Source organism: Taudactylus pleione, unplaced genomic scaffold (genome assembly GCF_031769625.1).
Source record: "Taudactylus pleione unplaced genomic scaffold, aTauple2 ptg000044l, whole genome shotgun sequence".
NCBI classification, from domain to species: Eukaryota; Metazoa; Chordata; class Amphibia; order Anura; family Myobatrachidae; genus Taudactylus; species Taudactylus pleione.
Genome location: NW_028284446.1, coordinates 3,574,512 through 3,588,223, shown reverse-complemented (window position 1 = coordinate 3,588,223; position 13,712 = coordinate 3,574,512). Strand labels below are relative to the sequence as shown.

The 13,712-nt window shown below is 46.1% G+C and overlaps 1 protein-coding gene across 2 annotated transcripts in view; it reads right to left on the bottom strand.

Annotated features, from left to right (window-relative positions):
- Positions 1-11,544, bottom strand: part of MISP (mitotic spindle positioning) — an 89,867-nt gene extending 78,323 nt beyond the window's left edge. For both annotated transcript variants that reach the window (XM_088460298.1, XM_088460300.1), the window contains exon 1: positions 11,465-11,544. The gene's annotated coding sequence lies outside the window, so the exon portion shown is untranslated. The remainder of the gene's footprint in view (positions 1-11,464) is intronic.
- Positions 11,545-13,712: the final 2,168 nt, after the last annotated feature.

Below are 13,712 nucleotides of genomic sequence, written 5' to 3'. Positions count from 1 at the left end.
TCAGCCCCGCACTCCCCATTAACCCCCAGCCAGGCTCGCGGGGGTCTCCAAGGGGCGGTTGGACACCCCCCGTCTGGCTGTAAACCTCCTCTGGGATCAGGCCTCCCGCGCTACAGGCCACCACATGGTCCCGCCCACTATCCATCAGCGGCCATTTTAGCGTACAGCAAATAAAATAGCAAATGCCTGAATGGCCCCCGCTATCCACCCTCCCACTGCCACCGCTACAAGTGCAGGTAAGGGGGTCCCATACAAGGTTTTCACCCCCCCTAAGGTTTCACCTCTCCAGGATTTCACCTTCCCAGATTTTTTTATACCCCCCAAGGTTCAACCTCCATGGGGTTTCGCCTCCGCAGCGTTTCACCCCCCAGGGTCGCGCCCCCATAGGGTTTATCACCAAAAGGTTTTGGCACAACCCCATTATTATTCAGCTCTAGGGTGCCAGGCGCTGCTGTTTTTTTTTTTTCCCTGTGCATTCCATTGCTCCCTGATTGCACCCACGCATCCGTCCCAGCCCCACCCATTGCTGCACACTGGTGGTTGTTCCATTCCAGCATCCTGATCAGCTGAAAGATGTCAGGCCCATGCTTCCACCTCACGTGTTTTATTTCAAGTCCTCAGGTTGCCACCTCAGAGTCTTCCAGGGTGCCACAGGAAGGGTTTTCGGCTGTACAGGATGTTCAGAAGGCAACTCAAGTCGTGGTGGGTGCGCCGTGCAGCGAGGGACAAGCGTTAGCAGGCAGTCGGTCAGGTCGGAGTTTTCATCCACTGGATCACGTGAGCATGTTGTTCTCTTTTTGTGCAGCGTTTTGACTATTCTTTGCTGTGTATAGCGATTCTTCCAGATACACCGTAGGCCCTATAAGTTCAGGGGGTATTTGCGCAAACGATTAAGGATAAGCGTAAAAGCCTAAAGAGTCTAGTACTATTATTGACAGCTACAGTCCCGGTTACAGTGGGGGGTGGGTTCCATTGTGCAGACGCAGCTTTTCTTAGGTTTGAGATTAAAGTTATGGCAACGCAGAGGTTGTGGTGATTACTGTTACTGCCTCTCAGGGCAGACTTTGAGGGTTAATTTGCATCTTTGGCCCAGAATGGGTGGAGTTTGTTATGCACTCACGTGCCATGGTGTCTGGGATCGGATTATGAAAGGCAAATGTGTGGGCATGTTTGCCATTACGGGCAGCATGATTGGCGTAGTGGTTAGCATTCACAGTACTGAGGGCTTGGGGTTGAATCCCAAAAAGGTCCTATCTATGTAGAGTTTGTATGTTCTCTCAGTGATTGCAGTGTTTGTTTCAGATGAAGGCCTTGTCGGCATTTTGGGGTCGGTTACTGTCGTTCATACCTGATTTTGTTCGTATTCAGGGTGAGTTTTGCTGGAAAGCCCGGCCAGGGAATTTGTGGATGTGTTGAGGGCATGCAGTCCTTTTAGGATGAAGCAGGAAGGTTAGGCAGTGTTTTAGTTCATGATTCAAGGACATGGAGTATTTTGGTTGAGGGTTACTCGGTAGTCATGGATAGCTATGGGTTTCCGGATAGCATGGAGGTAACTCTGCCCAGCCTGTCCAAGTACCTGAAGCACTGGGCGAGGTGAGGGTTATGCGTTCAATAATGTCCTGTGCAGCAGGTAGTCGGGCGTAGGTGCATTGAATTCTGCATGCTGGCAATGATGGCCTTTGGCCAGTGATATAGCCGCATTGGCAATGCAGGAACGGGTCGAGGGGATATCCAATCGAGTTTTGAGAAGGTTTGTTTGTTTTGGGGGATATTCGTTTGCTCTTAACACACAATTATACGACGTAGTCCAAACGGAACCTCAGTCCATACGCAATCTCCCGGAAGTCATTAGGAGTAAATGGGAAGTGGAGGTGGATTAGGGTGCGCGTGGGGCTCTTTATAGTCTTTCCCTGGGAAGGGATTTTTGTATCTCACCATGGGGTTTGTGCCTAAGAAGGTGAGGGGCTAGTTTAGATTTATCCAGCATCTTTCTTGCGCTGAAGTTGACTGTGAGGTGTACCAATCCTTCGCACAGGCACTGGAGAGGGTGCGAAGTTTTGGTGAGCAAGCTCACCTGGATAAAGTGGATATATTTCTGTGTATGAGAATTGGATTAGCTGGAACTTGTTCTGTAGATAAGTCCTCTTCAACGGGTTGTTCTGTTTTCTTTTCCTTGGTCGGCAGTTGCAATGGTGCCGCAAGCATGTACACATCATGGGGGGACAGCCCAATTCTTTGGTTGCTTTATTGGTAGTAGGGGGCCACTCGGTGGTCTAGTTTGCATGGATTTAATTTTATTTACACGCGTCTTTTATTAGATTCTAGGCGTACCAGTTTCTCACGAGGTAATTGAGGTCTCTGTTTAAACTTTTGTCCTCTCTGGGGATAGATATGTACACTTTGCTATTTTTGCCGATTGCCTTTGGTTAAAGTTAGCGAATTGGGGAATTATTGGGAAGTGTCACTAAAGCACTTGCTATCGCTTCTAGGCCATGACTTTTGATTGAGGGGTAATACCCACGGGCAGAAAATTGTCGTCGCTTGGATCGCTCCATAACCAGGATTCAAATCTCACCATTTTCGTTTGTCTTGGGTCTTGTGGGAGGATCTGCATGTTTGGTTAGTAATGTTTCGTGTTTTCAACGGAGTTAGAATTGGCTACCTGCTCAGGTGGACAATTACGGGCTGCGGTTGTCTAAGAATGCGTCTAGTTCCATAGTTTTCGGGGAGTTATCAGAGGGCGACTGTGCGCAAGTTTTTTGTTGGAATCATGAATGCGGTGGGATCTACCTGCCAGTTTGCTGTTTTTTGGAGTTTTTTACAAACCTGGTTGTAGCAGAAAGCTGGGATACCAGACTCGGCACCAGCAGGTTTATGTTATGCGGAGATATTTTAAGTGTAGTTCAAGCTATCTATATTTACGGGGCTGAGTCCCCTTCGGCATTGCATTTGTTTAGGCGTTCTTTCACCTCTTTGTGGGTTTGCGCTGGAGCATGGACGTTAGGTCTCGCCAGCGAGGTATGGTATTACAGATGTCCTTGTCTAGTTTTGTCCAGGGATTGATTTTAGGGGCTGGCCACCTCCTCTTTTTTGCTGAGATACACGGCTTACCCTAGCCCCGTTAATATCGGCTGGCTGTCGCGCCGGAGTTTAAGTAGTTTGTTTCGAGGTCATTGGCTCCGCGTACGCTGAGGATTTAGTTGAGGGTTTGTAAGGTTTAGCAAAGTTTACGCTGAGTTATTTAGTTGACGTTTTTGTAAGGTTTAGCAAAGTTTTATTGGTTACGAGTACAGGGGGAGGTTCGCCATTCCATACATACCTGTTAGAATTGTTGTGCATGACATGAGCAAAGTCGTTCCGGAGCTTCCACGACGGCAGCTCGGGCTAGCATTTTTCTTCTTTCACAAAGTTTCCTGTTATGTCGGTCAAGGGTGGAGCGCCCCATTCTAAGTGATTTCACGAAGATCTATGGAGCTATAAATTGTAAATGAGCTTATAGTTACAGGGTGGCAGTGGCGTAACTACTGCCCCCACAGCCCCCGCGGTGGCTTGAAGGCGCCGGGTAGCTTGGGGGTGACGGGGGCAGTGGTTACGCCACTGCAACTGTGAGCGCTGGCCTCTGAAATGATCGGAGGCTAAGGAAGCCTCCGATCACTTCAGAGGCCAGCGTTCTCAGTAATGCAGTGCGCGGGTGACGTCATGACGTCACCCGCGACCTGGGGAACCTGCGCGGCCGCGTCTGCTGGATCTATTTAGATCCAGTCAGCGCGGCAGCGGGAGAGACAACGCGGATGACAGCGCGCAAAGTCAGGTAAGTGAGGGAGGGGAGGGAGAGAGGTTTGGGGAGGCCACAACTACAGTGGGCACTACTAAAAGGGGCACAACTACAGAGGGCACTTCTAGAAGGGGCACAACTACCGAGGGCACTACTAGAAGGGGCACAACTACAGGGGGCACTACTAAAAGAGGCACTACTAGAAGGGGCACAACTACAGGGGGCATTACTAAAAGGGGCACAACTACAGGGGGCACTACTTTAATGGGCACAACTACAGGGGGCCCTGCATAATTGGCACTACTACAGGGGGCATTGCATAATGGGCACTATTACAGGGGGCATTGCATAAGGGGCACTTGCTACAGGGGGCATTGCATATGGGGCACAACTACAGGGGGCACTACTTTACTGGGCACAACTACAGGGGGCCCTGCATAATGGACACAACTACAGGGGGCCCTGCATAATGGGCACTACTACAGGGGGCATTGCATAAGGGGCACTATTACAGGGGACATTGCATAAGGGCACTAGTATAGGGGGCATTGCATATGGGGCACAACTACAGGGGGCACTACTTTAATGGGCACAACGACAGGGGGCCCTGCATAATGGGCACTATTACAGGGGGCATTGCATAAGGGGCACTATTACAGGGGGTTATTGCATAAGGGGCACTAGTATAGGGGGCACTGTATAAGGGGCACTAACTTGATACAGGCAGTTTACAGGTTATAAACTATGTTCCCAATAATCTGGTTCTACACGGACATAAAATCTGTGCAACCTGTCTTGAGCTGAGGTGACAGACTGGCAGGAGCAGAGAGGAGGGTTGGTGAAGTAGATCTGCCAGGGTGGGATGTAATGGGCATTACTGTTTGGCATAATGTGTATTTGGCATTACTGTGTGCACAATGTGCTATTAGGGGCATTACTGTGTGGCATAATGTGTTGTATGTGGCATTACAGTGTGGCATAATGTGAAATAGGGGCATTACAGCGTGGCATAAATTTGTTATAAGGGCATTACTGTATGTCATTATGTGTTATACGTGGCATTATTGTGTGGCATGTGTAAGGGGCATTGCTGTGTGGCATAATGTGTTGTAAGGGGCATTCCGGTGTGGCATACTGTGTTATAAGTGGCATTACTTAGTGTGTCATAATGTGTAAGGCACATTACTGTATCATGTAACCACACACCTTAAATGTCGTCTTTGGGTGTGTTTGATCTTTGGGCGGGAAAGGGGGAGGGAGGGGGCGCCTTAAACTTTTTTGGCATGGGGGAGCAAAATTTATAGTTACGCCACTGCAGGGTGGGGTATCGCATCGTTAATTAAGAGGCGCAACTTTAATCTGCTAATTTGGTTATCTTCTCTTGTGATCTTTTTAATTGGAGGTCGGTTATCAAACAACGGGTGGTTGATTGAGGATTAAGTTTTCAGCGTAATTCGTAAGTGTGTCGTATTCATAGATTACTTAAATGATCACCTTGCTAAAGGGCGATGGACCTCTATCCCAGCACCAGCACACACTTTCACCAACCCTAGTCCGATTGACAGTACGTTTAATAGTTACGGCCCCCATGCAGCACACGCTGACTCTTTTACACTACTCAGACAACATTATCTAGATTTACTTTACAAGGGTCTTTCACAACTGTTTGATTGCTTTAGATTTTCTGCTAGATCAGTTTGGCACACTTTTCAGGATCGGAGCAGCAGTCTGCATGACAGCCGCAGGTGCTTCCATTGACGCCTTAAAACATTTAGGTCAATGGTAGTCGTCAGCCTACAAGAATTAGTTGCATTGCGATAAGTTGCATAGTTAGCAGCGTTCTTGCGAGTTTGTTGGGAAACCCAAGGGCCTTATGTCTACTGCTGCTAGGTATTTTGAAGGACTTTTCAGCTTTTGCCCTCAAAGAGGTTTTGCTATCTTTTCGCCTGCAGATGGGTCACCCAACTATTGTTTTCCTTCCCTTCGCTAGGCTGTTTTCTATAAATTGTATTAGCCTCTCTGGACGTCTTTAACCGCTTTTTGCAGGTTATTAGAAAGGCTAACTGTCAGGGGTGTATCTTGGGGTCCGAGCGCCCCTGGCAAACTAAGGGACTGGCGCCCCCCTCCAATGACTGCTTCTACTTGAAAAAATAAAATAACACACACTGGGGGTAGTTTAATTCAGACACCTATAGAAATAGGAAGAATATTTTTTTTTCTCTTTTTAATATATATATATCTTTTACAGAACTTACTCTATTGCAAACCACTATTTACTAATGCCAAAATACACAGGAAAAGCTTGAAAACATAGCATCAAAAACAAACATGCATTATGGGTAAAATTATTTACATATATTCAAATTGGACTGTACACTGCATTATGCTTTTTTAACTCTGCCATATTATTCACTGGTAAAACCACCCACATGGGTCCATTGCTATCTCACATACAATAATAAAAACTGCCCATAAGGATTATATCTTAATCCTGATACCTGAGTATCCACAATCTATAAAGATCATGGTCAATTCCCCATACTGAGAAAAGGATAAATGTATTAGTACTTACACTGGGGGTAGTTCAACTTACACGCCTGTAGAAATAGGGAGACACATTTAACAAATGATCACTAGTCTCCTGTTTGCTCTGTGCAGTGTGCCACAGACAGCTGTCATTAGTAAATGATCCCTGGTCTCTTTCTGTCTCCTCTGCTCTTATCAGTGTCCTCCATTGATTGTTAATGTGTATCAGGCTTCTTATATGTCCCTTTATATCAGAAACATTTAAAATTAGAGAGACAATCACCACTCACTAATTCCCATATGTCAACCTTGCAGGAAAAGAGTGTAAGCACCACATCAACCACAATGCTCTATTTGCAAGATAATTTGCATATATGCAAATTATCTTGCCCACAATGCACCTTGTTTGTTATTGATGCCCTCTTTTCCTGTGTTGTTGACATATAGAAATTAATAAACAGTGCTTGCATGTAGTAAGTGTCATAGCTGAAAAAATATAAAAATATATATATATATATATATATATATTGTCTCCCTATTTCTACAGGCGTGTAAATTGAACTACCCCCAGTGTAAGTACTACAACATTTTTTTTTTCTCAGTATGGGGAATTGACCATAATCTTTATAGATTGTGGATACTCAGGTGTCAGGATTAAGATATAGTCCTTATGGGCTGTTTTTTATTATTGTGTGTGAGCTAGCAATGGACTCATGTGGGTGGTTTTACCAGTGAATTATATGGCAGAGTTAAAAAAGCATAATGCAGTGTACAGTCTAATTTGAATATATGTAAATTATTTTACCCATAATGCATGTTTGTTTTTGATGCTATGTTTTCAAGCTTTTCCTGTGTATTTTGGCATTAGTAAATAGTAGTTTGCAATAGAGTAAGTTCTGTAAAACATATATATATATTAAAAAGAGAAAAAAATATTCTTCCTATTTCTACAGGTGTCTGAATTAAACTACCCCCAGTGTGTGTTATTTTATTTTTTCAAGTAGAAGCAGTCATTGGAGGGGGGCGCCAGTCCCTTAGTTTGCCAGGGGCGCTCGGACCCCAAGATACACCCCTGTTTGTGCTTGTTAAATATTCCCAGTGCAAACTTCAATTCTGTCCACCTCATGAGTAATATGTTTTACATGTTCAGAATGTCATTCGCTATTGCTAAAATGTCCACAAATATAGCCTCAGATTTGTCTCTCAATCCTGTTAATGCCAATATGGCCATATAAACATTTGTGTAAAACACCAATCAATGTCTGTCAACAGATGTAAAATTGTCTTCCTACCAACACATTAAGGGGCCCATTTATTCGCATTTGCTTTGCAATGTGATCTGGGCATGACATTACCACCCATGATTGCATTGCAAATTGCGATCATAGAGCCGGATGTATCATCCACCACACGCAGGGTCAGGGGCTCCGAAAAGAGCCCGTCCCTGCAGTGTGTCCCGGAGTGCTGCTGGGGCTGCTGCACATGTGCAGTCCCGCTGACTGTACATGAGTGACCGCCATTGTCGGGGAGGGTTCTGGCCAGCTAATTATGTCATGTGTAGCCCATAGGCTACAACGGCTAATGCCAGCTTCGGGGGCCAATCTCCGGAATGCAAGTTGGTAAATTTGGCAGCATCATATCCCCTATAGATACCTATGTGGGATGTGGCTGCCTGCAGGAATGGAGGGAACTCCGATACCTGCTGCGGTCTCTCCTTCATACATCTGGGGAAAACTTAATATTTGCGGCTAACCCCCAAAAACTGTTGTCTTTGGGGAATAAGCCGCAAATATACAATGATAAATGGGCCTCTCAGTAGTCCAAAAATGCACAAGCTGTGGGGTACCGATGTTTGTTCTAGGGTCCTCTGATTGTCAGTAATGTAATACTTTCTTTTAGGAACAGAGGGGTCATTCAGACCCGCTCGCGAGCGCAGGACGCTCGCAAGCGGGTCGATGTTGCCCCACTGCACATGCGCACGACGGAGGGATCTCAGTCGTGCGCATGCGCGCGACCCGGATAGCGACGGGCTCTCCGTCGCTCCGGGTCTCGCACCAAAGGGGGCATTCTGTCGATGTTGATTGACAGCACGCCCCCTTTGGTGGGCGTGCCAGGGGCGTGGCTGCCAGACGGAGGCGTTCCCATGGGAACGCCTACCGTCTGAAGCCGGCCCCACTGACATCACCAGTGATGTCAGTGGGAGTGATTTTGGCTCTGATAGAGCCAAAATCACTCCAGGGCTTGCGGCAGCGAGACCCTACCGCAGGGACTCTGTCGCAAGCCCGATGGTCGCGATGGTCTTGACCATCGCGACCATCATCATGGACGCTCGCATAAGCTGTGGGTGGTCACCCACAGCTATGCGAGCGTCCAAGAGGACGCTCCATTTTCATGGAGGAGGGCCCTGATTCAGAGCGAGTGCTCTGGTCAGAGCGTTCGGCTGTGAATCAGGCCCTGAGCCTCCTTTGGAGTCTTAGAACAATGACACATTGACTTGGGGTACCAGCTATAAATATATTGAGCATCACTGGTGTAGATGAGCCCTATGGAAACAAATTAGCCTGTTTATGAAGAATTTGTAGTATATGTGTGGTCTAAATAAAATGTTAATACCTGAACCTATTACTGCAAATCATTTTAGGCTAGATGTATCAAACCTTCAAGAGAAATAAAGTAGAGAAGTTGTCCATACCAACCAATTAGCTGCTAGCCGTCATTTAGCTAGCACATTCTATGAAATGACATTTAGAAGGTGATTGGTTGCTATCGTCAACTTATCCACTTTATCTGTCTTGAAGGTTTGATACATCTCCCTACTGTTTTTTATTATTGTGTGTGAGGTAGCAATGGACCCATGTGGGTGGTTTTACCAGTGAATTATATGGCAGAGTTAAAAAAGCATAATGCAGTGTACAGTCCAATTTGAATATATGTAAATTATTTTACCCATAATGCATGTTTGTTTTTGATGCTATGTTTTCAAGCTTTTCCTGTGTATTTTGGCATTAGTAAATAGTAGTTTGCAATAGAGTAAGTTCTGTAAAACATATATATATATTAAAAAGAGAAAAAAAATATTCTTCCCATTTCTACAGGTGTCTGAATTAAACTACCCCCAGTGTGTGTTATTTTATTTTTTCAAGTAGAAGCAGTCATTGGAGGGGGGCGCCAGTCCCTTAGTTTGCCAGGGGCGCTCGGACCCCAAGATACACCCCTGTTTGTGCTTGTTAAATATTCCCAGTGCAAACTTCAGTTCTGTCCACCTCATGAGTAATATGTTTTCCATATTCAGAATGTCATTCGCTATTGCTAAAATGTCCACAAATATAGCCTCAGATTTGTCTCTCAATCCTGTTAATGCCAATATGGCCATGTAAACATTTGTGTAAAACACCAATCAATGTCTGTCAACAGATGTAAAATTGTCTTCCTACCAACACATTAAGGGGCCCATTTATTCGCATTTGCTTTGCAATGTGATCTGGGCATGACATTACCACCCATGATTGCATTGCAAATTGCGATCATAGAGCCGGATGTATCATCCACCACACGCAGGGACAAGGGCTCCGAAAAGAGCCCGTCCCTGCAATGTGCCCCGGAGTGCTGCTGGGGCTGCTGCACATGCGCAGTCCCGCTGACTGTACATGAGTGACCGCCATTGTCGGGGAGGGTTCTGGCCAGCTAATTATGTCATGTGTAGCCCATAGGCTACAGCGGCTAATGCCAGCTTCGGGGGCCAATCTCCGGAATGCAAGTTGGTAAATTTGGCAGCATCATATCCCCTATAGATACCTATGTGGGATGTGGCTGCCTGCAGGAATGGAGGGAACTCTGATACCTGCTGCGGTCTCTCCTTCATACATCTGGGGGAAACTTAATATTTGCGGCTAACCCCCAAAAACTGTTGTCTTTGGGGAATAAGCCGCAAATATACAATGATAAATGGGCCTCTCAGTAGTCCAAAAATGCACAAGCTGTGGGGTACCGATGTTTGTTCTAGGGTCCTCTGATTGTCAGTAATGTAATACTTTCTTTTAGGAACAGAGGGGTCATTCAGACCCGCTCGCGAGCGCAGGACGCTCGCAAGCGGGTCGATGTTGCCCCACTGCACATGCGCACGACGGAGGGATCTCAGTCGTGCGCATGCGCGAGACCCGGATAGCGACGGGCTCTCCGTCGCTCCGGGTCTCGCACCAAAGGGGGCATTCTGTCGATGTTGATTGACAGCACGCCCCCTTTGGTGGGCGTGCCAGGGGTGTGGCTGCCAGACGGAGGCGTTCCCATGGGAACGCCTACCGTCTGAAGCCGGCCCCACTGACATCACCAGTGATGTCAGTGGGAGTGATTTTGGCTCTGATAGAGCCAAAATCACTCCAGGGCTTGCGGCAGCGAGACCCTACCGCAGGGACTCCGTCACAAGCCCGATGGTCGCGATGGTCTTGACCATCGCGACCATCATCATGGACGCTCGCATAAGCTGTGGGTGGTCACCCACAGCTATGCGAGCGTCCAAGAGGACGCTCCATTTTCATGGAGGAGGGCCCTGATTCAGAGTGAGCGCTCTGGTCAGAGCGTTCGGCTGTGAATCAGGCCCTGAGCCTCCTTTGGAGTCTTAGAACAATGACACATTGACTTGGGGTACCAGCTATAAATATATTGAGCATCACTGGTGTAGATGAGCCCTATGGAAACAAATTAGCCTGTTTATGAAAAATTTGTAGTATATGTGTGGTCTAAATAAAATGTTAATTCCTGAACCTATTACTGCAAATCATTTTAGGCTAGATGTATCAAACCTTCAAGAGAAATAAAGTAGAGAAGTTGTCCATACCAACCAATTAGCTGCTAGCTGTCATTTAGCTAGCACATTCTATGAAATGACATTTAGAAGGTGATTGGTTGCTATGGTCAACTTATCCACTTTATCTGTCTTGAAGGTTTGATACATCTCCCCTGCCTGACATTACACTAAGCCAGTGGTTCTCAACCTCAACCAGCAGGTCAATAAGACTATGATCAAATATAATGATGCAATAAATCACAAACAAGAAATTAACAATAACACATTATGTTTCCCAGGTAAACTCAGCTGAAAAAAAACTAAATTCCACAAAAAAAAACAAGTCTATTTACCCACTGTTAGAGTTTGGAGTGTCTTACCTGCACCTGTACATTCTGCAGGTCATTCATCATCTTCTCCTTCTGCTCATTTCCAGTATGTGGATCAGGACACAGGGTGCTGCAGATACAATACTGGTTGCAGACACACAGTGACCAGAAGTGACAGGACAATAGTCAGGGGATGCTGACAGGGGGAATGCATACCCAGGAATGTTGCTGATCACAGAGCGGCTTTGATTAGGCAGAAACCAAACATGAGCCTGTGAGCAGAGCTTATGTCGGGAAACTTCAGGAGAGCAGGAGTGGATGCTAGGGGTCAGGCATAGCTTATTTAAACAATATGCATCAAAGAAATCTAAAAAACCAGCACTAATCGCAAAGTCTTCCATCCTACTTGACGTGAAGCCATGGGATGATGAAACGGATATGGCAAAAGGATATGGCAAATATTTGGCAAATATTTCACTGTTTGAATCAGAAGGATTCAAACAGTGAAATAGTCTATATAATTTGAATCCATATATACATATTAAAAATTCACATTATCAGTTCAATACAAAGCTGTCCAAACAAAAAGAATTGTGGGCATTTACCAGTTTAATATGATTTTATTAGGGATGTGCGCCAGCCCCCGTGTTTTGTTTTTGGATCTATATATCCTTCATGGTTTTGGATCTAGATTTGGTTTTACAAAACCACTCTTGCGTGTTTTGGGTTTGGATTAGGGGTGTGCACCGGCCACTTTTCGTGTTTTGGTATTGGATCTGGATCTTTCTTCGTGTTTTGGATCTGGATTGGTTTTGCCAAAACCACCCTTCCGTGTTTTGGGCTCCGGGTTTTGTGTTTTGGATCTGTATTTTTTTTTAAAAACACATAAAAACAGCTACAATCATAGAATTTGTGGGTTTTTCTGCTCCTATGCTATTATTAACCTCAATAACCTTAATTTCCACTCATTTCCAGTCTATTCTGAACACCTCACACCTCACAATAGTGTTTTTATGTCCAAAAGGTTGCACCGAGGTAGCTGGATGACTATGCTAAGCGACACGAGAGGGCGGCACAAACATGTGGCCCATCTAGGAGTGAAACTGCGGTGGCAGACGGGATGGCAGTTTGAAAAACTAGGCCCCAAACAGTACATATTGCAAAGAAAAAAAAGAGGTGCAAGATGGAATTGTCCTTGGGCCCTCCCACCGACCCTTATGTTGTATAAACAGGACATGCATACTTTAACAAACCAATCATTTCAGTGCCAGGGTCTGCCACATGACTGTGGCTGAAATGATTGGTTCGTTTGGGCCCCCACAAAACAAGCTGGCAATTAATCTGTCCCTGCGCAAACTGGCTCTACGGAGGCAAGATGTCGTCCTCATCCTCCTCATCCACCGATTCCTCACCCTCTTCAGTGTTGTGTACATCCTCATCCTCACAGAGTATTAATTCATCCCCGCTGGAATCCACCACCACAGGTCCCTCTGTACGTTCTGGAGGCTGGTCTCATTGGAAGAGTTGATAATTCATTTTTATGAACATCATCTTCTCCACATTTTGTGGAAGCAATCTCCTACGACTTTCGCTGACAAGGTTCCCGGCTGCACTAAACACTCTTTTGGAGTACACACTGGAGGGGGGGCAACTCAGGTAAAATAGAGCCAGTTTGTACAGGGGCCTCCAAATTGCCTCTTTTTCCTGCCAGTACAGGTACGGACTGTCTGACATGCCTACTTGGATGCTGTCACCGATGTAATCCTCCACCATTCTGTCAATGGTGACGGTATCATATGCAGTGACAGTAGACATGTCAGAAATTGTTGCCAGGTCCTTCAGTCCGGACCAGATGTCCAAACTTGGTCCTGCCTGCCCTGCATCACCACCAGCGGGTTGCTTAGGATACCTAAGTTTTTTTCCTGGCAGCCCCAGTTGCGGGAGAAAATGAAGAAGGACTGTTGACATGTCACCTTCCGCTTCAGCTGACAGTGTTTTCACCAGCAGGTCTTTGCACCTCTGCAGGCTTGTGTCAGCCAGAAAGAGAGACACCACATAGGCTTTAAACCTAGGATCGAGCACGGTGGCCAAAATGTAGTGGTCTGATTTCAACAGATTGACCAGCCTGGAATCCTGGCAAAGCGAATGAAGGGCTTCATCCACAAGTCCCACATGCCGAGCGGAGATGCTCCGTCTTAGCTCCTCCTTCACTTTCTCCAGCTGCTTCTGCAAAAACCTGATGAGGGGAATGACCTGACTCAAGCTGGCAGTGTCTGAACTGACTTCACGTGTGGCAAGT